This window comes from Berghia stephanieae, chromosome 5 (genome assembly GCF_034508935.2).
Source record: "Berghia stephanieae isolate SIO BIC M18660-M18661 chromosome 5, UCSD_Bste_1.3, whole genome shotgun sequence".
NCBI lineage: Eukaryota > Metazoa > Mollusca > Gastropoda > Nudibranchia > Aeolidiidae > Berghia > Berghia stephanieae.
The window spans coordinates 65,473,000-65,484,321 of NC_088364.1; the positions used below are offsets into that span (position 1 = coordinate 65,473,000).

Sequence of the window (11,322 nt, forward strand, 5' to 3'; positions counted from 1 at the left end):
TAAATACGTGTCATTCCGGAGTTTGGCAGTTAACTCTATCCTTACCAGCCATTTTCAGGATTTTCCCCAAAACTTCATGCCCAACTAGCACCAAAAATATATATCTTTTATCACTCAAAGAAAGTTCTTGCGATACATAATTTCTTTAGCAAAAAACATGCTCTACAACACACTTCATTTTCGTTAAATTTTATGATGTACATACAAAAGAAATTTGAATAAGAAAAAGGTTGGTTGTATCGTAACGAATGTGACTATTTTTCTGTTGTAGGTGAGGAGATGGTTAACTGGTAAAATTCGTGCTATAACAATGTTCTTTATGTCCAATTTTATCCCAAAGAAGCGTAAATTTGACAAATTGTAATTTTTGTCATGTGACCCTTTTAGTAAGATATATATAGCCCGACGTACTGATTTGTGTTTGAACACTGCATTACGTTTGAATCAAAGTGACTTTTGTCTTGCTTGTTGTAAAACGTAATAATGAAACTTTTTGTTATATCTTTGAAGTTATTATCTAACAGTATGCCTAAAATATTTTAATCTCAAGCATATAAAAGAAAGGGACACAGTAAACGCGTAATAAGTACTAATGATAATGTTTGTGGTGATTGATTTTATATCAATGGGTTTTAATATATAAACCTTTAAATTAAGTTTATGTAAATAGTTATATATCATTGGTTTCATTATGCGCGTTTCCATAAAAACAAAAGAACGTCCATTTTTTGTATATTATTTTGTATGATATGGAATACAAATAAGTGGACATTTGTAAATTGTAATAAACCACAGACATACTTACTTTTATTTTCTTTGATATTCCACCAGAAAGAGTTTATTAAATTCTATAAACAGAACCATAGAAACCCACGAAAAATATCCTTCCGACATTTATTGAGAGTTGGTAGCACGTCCAACTAAACTCTCGTTCCGCCGATTGAATTCTCGTTGGTTGCTAGGGGCTACGGCGTTCCCAGTTACCAGTAGTTGGCTTCTTTTTCGGCAGTGGCGAAGAACACGCAGAAGAGAAGCGGGTATGACTGACTGCCTGACTATAGCTCCGCCGACCACCGACCGCTACGTTTTGATCACATGGCAGGGGCTCTTAATGGTGTGTTGCACTCAACCTTTAGATATGAGAAGGGGCCCAGTCCGCTAAATCTTTAGCGCTTAGCTGCATCGATAAACCTTGTTATAGTCAACGTTAAGCATAACAAAACCACAGACCGTACCATAGGACTAGCCCCTTGTTCTTGATCGCCAACATTAATGAGCGATGTGTTATAGTTCCGCTTAACTAATCAACCTGAACAAATCCGCAGTCCCTCCAAATGTAAAGGACAATGTCTTAATGTCTTCGTACTCAGACTAAAGTATTCAGTAGTAATACAGACACAATATTGCTGCTGGTAGGTGGCAGTTGTATCTAGTGATTCGGTACCAGTACTACCAACAATACTTCTATCGGTGGTAATTGGTTAAACAACTAAGGCTTATGGCACCTCAGTCTAACTATCGATTGCTGTGTTGATAATAAACATCAGTAGGTACTTGGAGTATGTGAAGTTTTTAAAAGCTCCATATTATGTAATGATTGGACCTTGTTTTCCTTGTGATTAGGGACAATGCCTTAAATGTAACCCTTTAACCAGCTGACTGGAATATCTCGTATATAACAATTTGGCCAGAAAACTCGTCCTTAAAATATTTATTCAATTTAAATGACCATCATCTTGGAAAAACTCTCAAACTTGGGATCTCGCGAAGTCCCAGGTGTGAGAGTTTTTGCCCTGATGAGGGCCATTTAAATCGATCGATATTTGAAGGACGAGTTTTCTGGCCAAATTTTTAATTACAGGGTTTTCCAGAGTACGGGATTTAACTGGGAAACGGTTGATTTTTATTAAAAAGAGGTTTCATTTATAATAAAGCGTAAAAAGACATATCAAGTCCGCAGATCCGGAACTTATCTCAGTTTCTAAGGCATTTAATAGGCAGTGGGAAATTGTTGGTTGCCCTAAAGATAGGATGACAGTTTTCGCGGCTTTCTGCCAGATTTGACAAGCCAAACTGCCCAATCACTGCTGAATGGACGGCTATGTGGTCTTGTGGTATGACATTTGCTTTCGGATCGGAAGATCCTGAGTTTGAGCCTCGCTCGGCGCATAGTTGAGTCTTTGGAAAAGGTTTTTTACTCACATTCGCTCGCCGTACTCGGGTGTAAAATGAGTACCCGGCCGTTAACAGCGTTGTCTCTGTCCGAAAAAAAAATGTAATATCGCCTAGCAGGCGTCATGTCTCGTCCTACATGTTAAGTATGTTGCTGTTGGCCAAGGACCCCTTGTAAAGCGCTTTGAGCACATCTAGTGGACATTGCGCTATATAAAAGCTCGATTTAATTTAATTTAATGGATAGGATGGTCAGAAGAAAAAAATCTCGACTGCATGCAGGATCGATATCTGTCAATTTGCTTGTAATGTGAGTACTCTACTGATTAGCTATCAGGGCCATGCTGTAAGCGTATTGAATATTTTCTAAAAACATAATAATATTAATCTCCCGATTATGGAACAATGTCCGATTGACACCTAGGAAGGGATGTAATGCCGGCTTTGTGGTCTAGTGGTATGACACTCGTCTTCGGACAGGAAGGACCAGGGTTCGAGTCCGGCGTATAGTTGAGTCCCTGGAAAAGGTTCTTTACTGACATTCTCTTAACGTAATCAGGGGTGTAGAATGATTATACGACCATTAACAACGTTGTCTCTGTCCGACAAAAAAAAATTGCAATATCGCCAAACAGACGTCATGTCTCGTCCTACATGTTAAGTGTTGCTGTTGGCTAGGAACCCCATGTAACGCGCTTTGAGCACGTTAAGTAGACATTGCGCTAAATATATTCTCAAGTTGGTTTGTTTGTTGCTTTTTTTACTGGTTTTTTTTTTTTTTTTTGGGGGGGGGGGGGGGTTTATTGTTTGTTTGTTTGCTGTTGTTTTTCCTTTATTTTATTAGGCGCTAGCATAATTGTTGGACAAGACAATGATATTCTCCTTTTCAGCTAGAGAATCAATATACGGCCCAGGCGAAAATGATGGCCTAATTCCATCACAAGGACACAAAGACAATGTAAAGAAAGATAGAAGAAATAACTCGGTTATATAGAAGGAACGATATTATTGACGTCACTCAGCTCTTTGTCGTTGTTTTTAGACAGCCATTTTATTGATTACTTTTCAATCAGGCTATAAACGTTTAAGGTTCCACATAGTTTTGTGTATTGGTACGTTATATCAGTCTGGTAGATGTTGTGAGTATTTTGCCTAAACGCATATTATCGATATCAATATCAATGGAGAATCCACCGGTCCAAGGAGGGCCAACTTTTCCCCGTCCAAGGGAGAATTCAACTCATCGCAGTATAATGGCCTTTGCAAAACTTACAGAAATTAAGATGGTGGAATACCACAAGATTATCTATTGTTTTGGGCGAGATTGCCACATTTCACCAATGCCTCTCATGGAGAAGTCCAAAACTAAGACATTTGCAAAACCGGATCACCTCACAACATCAAAGGCAAGACAGGAAGCCACGGAGAATGGGTATATCATTAGACCCTATCAGGAGCCGCCACCGACCGACCGCCTTAAAGTTTACACTGGATGACCCTTTCAGTTAGAGGAAAACAATTTGAGGATCGAATTTAAAAAATAATCAATATCGCTAAGACGTATTTGGACGTATCTAAATCACGAAACAGATTTATTTTGTTTTGGGAAGAAAAAAAAGACAAACTTTTCACTTCAAAAATTATTGAATTAAAATGGTCCTCAACTTGTCAATTTCCGAAACATTAGAGACTTCCAAAGAAGTCTATGAAACAACTTTAAAGAAATCTCAGATTTAAGAATTTTGTGACAATTCGAAGAAAACAATTTCTGGCAAAAATTATAAAAATGCGTTTTGACAGTTTATGGCATTATAACTTCTTTAAGACGGCTAAACTATGTGTGACTAATCCAAGCCGACAACAATTCGCAATGCCTTCCCTGAAAACTACACAACAAGACATTCATATCGTTTGACCAGCAAGAGTTCCATTCGTATTGATCGAATCACGATACTGAAAGGCTTCAGTCCTTGTCACAAGGATCGCATGGCAGGTAATGTCACTGCCTATAGCTTTCTTTAGTTTCGTTTTAGATATTTAATCACCCTTTTAACACTTTGATGTCATTTCAGCGCCTAAGAAAATGAAGATGTCACTCAAAACAAAAGGACAGTCGATCTAGACTGCCTGTGACTGTTTTTGGATGATTGCCTCCTGGGAAAATATAAGGCAAAATGGAAAAGCTCACAAAGTGGATCCCTACAACAAGCTATACATTCTCACTCACTCACTCACTCATTCCATGACCGGATGGTCGTCGGGGGGGGGGGGGGGAGCTTTCGGGATGCAACCATCACATTCCGGTCATTGGCTTTCTCTGTCAGCTCATTCAGTATATTCAGCGTCAATCCTGTCCGTTCTTTGATGTTATCCAGCCACATTTTCCTTTGTCTTCCTATGCATTCTACGGCCAATCAACATGAGATCTTCACCAAACTGGAGAGACTCAGTAAAGTGAAACCTAATAAATATTACTCAACAAAAAAAAGGGTTGAGCTTTTATATAGCACAATATCCACTAAACACAAAGGGTCCCTGACAAACAGCAACACGTAACATAAAGAACGAGACATGACGCCACAAAGAAAAATAAATCTCTAAAAAACAGTAACTACACATTTAACTGTCTCCCTCTCAGCTAAGGAGCCCTTCCAGGACAAGGAATAATCCGAGCAATGTCAATCCGGAACATAGACGAGAGAAACGTGGAAAGAGAAAACACGGCATGAGTGACCTCTCCGCTCACCATGGAAGGTCAAAAGACCCCACCCCCACCCAAACACTGCCACAGGATTTCTTTGGTTGCAGAATGTTATAAAACATTGATATAAAGCCGCATGGAGATGATAAATAATATAGGGGAATAAAAGCGATAGCAAAGCTATGGACCGAGGAAGAGTCCACCGGCTCAGGAGCATCCAACATTCCGCTGCCTGACCGCGAACTCGACCAACCTCTTGAAGTTTATTGGTAAGAACTCAAGTGCGTCTCGGCAGAATCCTAAAAATAGTTGTGCTTGGCAAGTCAATGTCATTGGCAATCTCTGTGCATGCTCTATCTCCGTGTTGATTCAAATCTTCACTGACTGACTCGACTCTCTGAGTGCCAGCGTCACCAAAGGCCGCCCAGATAGAGTTTCCTCTTTCAAATATTATGTTCGCCCCTTCAAAAATGACAAACCGCTCTCTGTCTTCTTTTCTTCGTTCCATCACTTAATTGTCTTCATTTTTGAATGTCTAGTTGGTGAAGGAACGCCGTTGTCTTCCTCAGTGTTGCCATGGGCCCATACAATTTGGGTTAAGGATGTATGGAACCAGGTATAAAATCCTCTCTGGCTGTTGCATACTTTGGGTTGGTCTGGAGTGCGAGTTGGGCGTCTTCTCCTGCACCACAATCACACATGCCCGTTTCTCTGGAGAGTGGGAGAATTATTCCCAATGGTATTCTGATGGTAATTATGTTTTTCAAGAACAGATTAGCCCAAAAGCACATGGAACTTGGTGACCACACAGATATCAAACGTGTGCATGCCTGGGAAAGGCACGGATGAGACACAACCCGTTAAAAACCGAATCGATCTGTCACAATCGCAAGCTCTGGGCGTTGTCATCTTCAGACAGTCGTAAGAAAATAACTAATTCAGATAATTGAAATCTGTAAAATGTTTCTTTAAAACCAGAAATAGCAATATTACCCCGGAAAGTGAATTTTCCCTCAAATACGAGCTTCTCTCTGACAGGATCACATATTTTGAAGGTTGTGTAGTACTCTTGCTGGTCAGGTTCCTGACAGTGGCTTGCACAGTCATAATCTACTCTGGACTGCTTCAATGTGTTTAAATTCAGTTGTGGGGACGGGTGACGATTTCAAGAATTGTGCATGTATGTCGATTTTCTTTGTTAATTTTAAGGGTTTTACGGCGCTTGCGACACATTTAGGTAATATCAGCGCTAGTAAAAAAACAAAAGAAGAAAATGGAATAGTCAAAATATTCTAATCAAATAGGGAACAGATGTAGATTTCAAGAGCATACAATCAATGTACGTAGTTTGACTCATCCAGACACCAGCACAGGATCCCACTAAAAGGAACACACTCAAATGTTTACAGAATACATAACTAACAATACATAACAGACAGATAATTTACAAGGGAAAAATCCTCTCCCAAAACTATAACTACACATTTGACTGCTTCCCTCCCAGTCAAGTACTCCAGCCAGGGTCAGGACAAAACAAAGTAATCCCATTCCAAGACAAAGACAGAAAGCAACCCGGAAAACAGATATAAGACCTCCTGCCCTCCATGGGAGGTCAAAGGACCCCGCCCAGGATGTTAAGGTTGCTGCTTATAGAAGCTGATGTGGACGGCCACATCAATTGTTTTTGTAAACTTAATTATTTTTTTTGTTTTGGGAATTTTACGGCATTTGCGACACTATTATGTCATTTAAGCCGCAGCGTAATCCCATTAGGGGAAGACCTCTGGAAACTTGGATAAGATCGGTGGAAAGAGAAATGACATCCATTGGTTGGACCTGGAGTGAGGTCCGGAAGCTGGAAGAAGACAGAAGTCACTGGCGCTCCTTACTGTCGACCTTATGAGTTTATGAAAAAAACAAAGAGGAGTAAGTAAGTAGGCCATTTAAGAGCCAGTAAAAAGAAAGATAATGGAGAAAAATTGTAGATTTGACATTAAAAGCAATCAACAAACAAAAAAAAAAAAGCAAGACATAGAGGACTGGTTCATGTTGGAAACAAAATAGTAAACGAGTCATCTGCCTATGTGCCTATTTTGACATTGCCAAAAAGTCCCTTCCAGACACAAATCAAGAATCCCGCTATGAAGGATACACTCAAATGTTTACAACGTACAATACATTTTAAACAAATAACAATAATAGTAGTACATAAAAGATGATTTACAAGGTAAATAAGAATTGGTTCAAATAGGATACAGATGTAGATTCCAAGAGCACACTATCAGTATCAGCCTACTTAGTTTGAGATCACCTAAAAGTCTCATCCAAACACAAGCACGGGTCCCCACTAAGAGGAATATACTCAAATGTTTACAAATCATATACTATAAATGTAAAACAAATAATAATAAAATGCATAACAGAGAGATAATTTACAAGAAAAAAAATATCATCTCCCAAAACTATACATTTGACGGTTTCCCTCCCAGTCAGGGTATCCGACCTGCTCCAGGACAAAACCAAGTAATCTCATTCCAAGGACAAAGACAGAAAGCATGTTGGAAAACAGATATAGGGGGACAGAAGACACAGTAAGTACCTCCCTGCCCACTAGGAACCCATCCAGCAGGAGAGTCTAACCATCAATCCTTTTACTTGCCGACAAGACTAACCAAATGTTTCTCTGCCAACTGTCCGGATTTTATGTGCTGTATTAATGTTTTTTGTTCCTGTTATTGGCTGAAGTAGGGCTTTGAGCCCAAAATGTTCTGTGTTTGGTAATTTGTTCATTACTTTTTACAGTCCACAGCTTAGTATTATTCCCTGCAAGTCAGTCATGAGTAATGATAGAAGATATTTTCCTTCCAATCTTAAAAAAAAAAATTAATAATAATAAAAATTGGAAGAAATTTAATCTTATCTCTCCAATTCACCCTATGGTCTATGACAGAGATGATTTGGCCCACTTTGTAACCTTTATAAATTCATTTATTAGGCAAAAATAACTAATAATTATTGGAGGAAAGGTGATTTTATTTGACAAAACATGATACAAACAACAGTAAGATGACAAGGTGCATTAGAACGATTAGGGACAACACATCCCTGTGTCCGTGTTTGTTTTAAATTATACTTTTGTTTATCTGTTCATAAGGAATAATCCAGTTTAAAAAATATTTTTAAAATGTTAATCAGTCGGAAATATTATTAAGAATACTGCTGACAAACAACAATAACTTTAAATGGATTGTTTTGTTTTTGTTTTTAAGGGTTTTACGGCACTTGCGACACATTAAGGTAATATCAGCGCCAGTAAAAAAAAAAGAAAATGGGTTAGTCAAAAAAGCTATAGATTTATGGATGAAAGCAAACGAGAAAAAGTGAGATAAAGGAAAATTGGTTCAAATAGGGAACAGGTGTAGATTCCAAGAGCACACTATCAGTGTACTTAGTTTGAGATCACCTAAAGTCTCATCCAAACACACACACAGGTCCCCACTAAGAGGGAGAGAAAAATAGGGTAAACGTGACTCATATCTTAGGGAACAACACAATATATTATATGAGTCACATTTACTCACTTTATTTTTCTCTCCATCTTATTGGCTCATAATTTAGGCACCTTTAGCTTTTGATTTTCCCCATTAAGAGGAATACACTCAAATGTTTACAAATCAAATATATTTATAACCAAAAAAATGTAATAGTACTTATAGAGAGATGATTTACAAGAAAAAAAATCATCTCCCAAAACTATAACCCTAGATTCAACTGTTTCCCTCCAAGCCAAGGACTCCGACGAGGGAAATGGCAAAACCCAAGTAATCTCATTCCAATACAAAGAGAGAAAGCACGTTGGAAAACAGATATAGGGGTATAGAAGACACAGTGAGTTATCTTCCTGCCCTCTATGGGAGGTCAGGAACTCCATCAAGTAATCAAGAGTTGGACACTTTATGAAGGATACTCCTGATAAACAGCAATATCTTTAAATGGATTCAATTTCCAGATGAAACTCAACAGATGTATAACAACGATAACATTTCTTATTAATAAATATAAATAACCACACGAGACGACAACCCAAACATTGTGAGATACAAATACAAAAATAAACAAACCAAAGTCAATGTAATCAAACTTCTATCCCATTACAACTAAAATAAAAAGCAAACGAAATTACTGTAAAAGAAATGGGAACAAAACAAAAAATATATCATCATCATAATAATAATAATAATAATAATAATAATAATAATAATAAATAATAATAATAATAATAATAATAATAATAATAATAATAATAATAATAATAATAATAATAATAATAACAGAAAACAATTTTTTTTAATGAATAAATTAAAAAAGACGTGAGGACATTTTAATTTTTATAGATCAGTTTAATTTCAAAAGCGATGTGATTATTTTTATAATCCAAAGAGAGAGAGCGAGAGAGAGAGAGAGAGAGAGAGAGAGAGAGAGAGAGAGAGAGAGAGAGAGAGAGAGAGAGAGAGAGAGAGAGAGAGAGAGAGAGAGTGGATTTGCAACAGGTGTGTTTCAAACACAAAACCCCAGAGAGTTCTAGACTAGATCAACAACAATCAGTAGCCATATCATTATCTTTCTGGAATTTGGAGAGTAAGATGACTTTTACCTAATATCCTTTGAATACTTTTAATTCACAAATCTTTGTACCCTTTGTCAAGACAAATAAAAGAATATTTCTGATATAAATGATATAATCGTGCACAGTAATTCAAATCCCTTTGCCCCTTCCCTTTTATAAACTTTTATATTGTTTTCTTTTTTTCTCAAGAATTCGTTATAAAGTAGTCTATCAGACCCATTACTCCCATAGAGCTGGAGTTTATCAATGGTGTGAAAAGGACAATAGCAATTGCTTGCTACCCTTTGGATAGGACACTAGTCTATCACAAAGTACTTTCTGCCATATATCGCATATCCAGCTGCCCAATCATTGCTGGGTGGAGGACAGGGGGAGTTGGAAAAAAAAAAATCTCGACTTCATCTGGAATAGATCTCAATCCCTTTGTGTTAGAAGCGAGTGCTCTACCAACTAAGCTATCAGTACCCTGTGGTTATAAGTAATGAGAAACTTCAATCAATTTTTTTCTCCACTTCACAAAGCTTGGTGCTTTTAGTAACAAGAAAGAAAATATAATAAAGTAAACAAAATCAAAAATGAATGTCGGCATTCAATGGTTGAAATGGACAAAACAACAGGACATTTAATCACAGAGGATATTTTTTTTTAAAAGGTTTGTTATGCATTATCATGCATTATCACAATTTCAACTCCGCTGAGTTGAAAGGTACGAACCATCTTGAAAGTGAAATGCTTAAAGACAGCATTAATTTCATGATCTGCGTATCAATAAATAATAATGATGATAATAATAAATAATAATAATAATAATAATAATAATAATAATAATAATAATAATAATAATAATAATAATAATAATAATAATAATAATATAATAATAATAATCATCATCATCACCATAAAAATAACAAAAATAATATTTAATATAACATCAATAATATGCAAAAACATTTTTCAAAGTACATGATATGTGAATCCTTAGAATAAAGATTCAACTATAACCTTTTCTGAATACAAAAACTAAAACGTCGACCATCTGTCTATATTTACAAAATATTAAGTTATACAGTGGGGATGCTTTTAGTTGTAGGAAATGGAAAGTTTATTTTGAAATTATATAGCATGGGGTCTTATTTTTGTAATATTTTAAATTGTCGATATATATTAACTAAAGATTTAAATAGTTTAAAATATAGCAAAACTTGCAAGAAGATTAAACCAAACAAGTGAGAAGCATCAATTTCTATCCATCATCGTGTGACGAAAAGGATCCTTTTCAGTTTTGCCTTAAAAATTCTTAAATGATGTTTGTTTGTCCAAGAGTTTTAATTTATCTGGTCTCTAATCTTTATTTAATCTCGATTTAAAAAGTTTAACCCTCTCCTTACCAGCCATTTTCAAGATTTTCCCCCAAAACTTCAAACCCAACTAACACAAAATTTATTTTTTATCACTCAAACATAATAGCAGTAATATTCTTGCGATACATACTTTCTTTAGCAAAAGATTCTCGACAACACACTGTTTATTTTCTTTAAATTTTATGATGTAAAGAATAAATTTGAATAAGAAAAAAATTGGTTGTATCGTAACGAATGTGATGATTTTCCTATAGTTGGTAAGGAGAGGGTTAAGACATGACAGATGGCATTGTCAGTGCCTAATATAAGCAATCACAAACTAGATGTGTGTGGGTTTGAAACTTAGACATGAACAACGCTTTTGACTGATAATGGAAATTAATAACTTTATTTTATTTAATCAATTTCCAAAGGCATGTAAAATCATTGAGTTACTGTTAAACATTCTACAAAGATAGGTA

The 11,322-nt window shown here is 36.3% G+C and overlaps 1 protein-coding gene across 2 annotated transcripts in view; it reads right to left on the bottom strand.

Annotated features, from left to right (window-relative positions):
* LOC144973413 (EF-hand calcium-binding domain-containing protein 6-like) overlaps positions 1–1,060 on the bottom strand; it is a 39,153-nt gene extending 38,093 nt beyond the window's left edge. The window contains exon 1 of one of the 2 annotated variants that reach the window (XM_078915844.1): positions 806–1,059. The gene's annotated coding sequence lies outside the window, so the exon portion shown is untranslated. Of the gene's footprint in view, positions 1–805 lie in introns of both variants that reach the window. The other variant, XM_078915845.1, reaches the window with a different exon arrangement.
* Between the last annotated feature and the right edge of the window lie 10,262 nt (positions 1,061–11,322).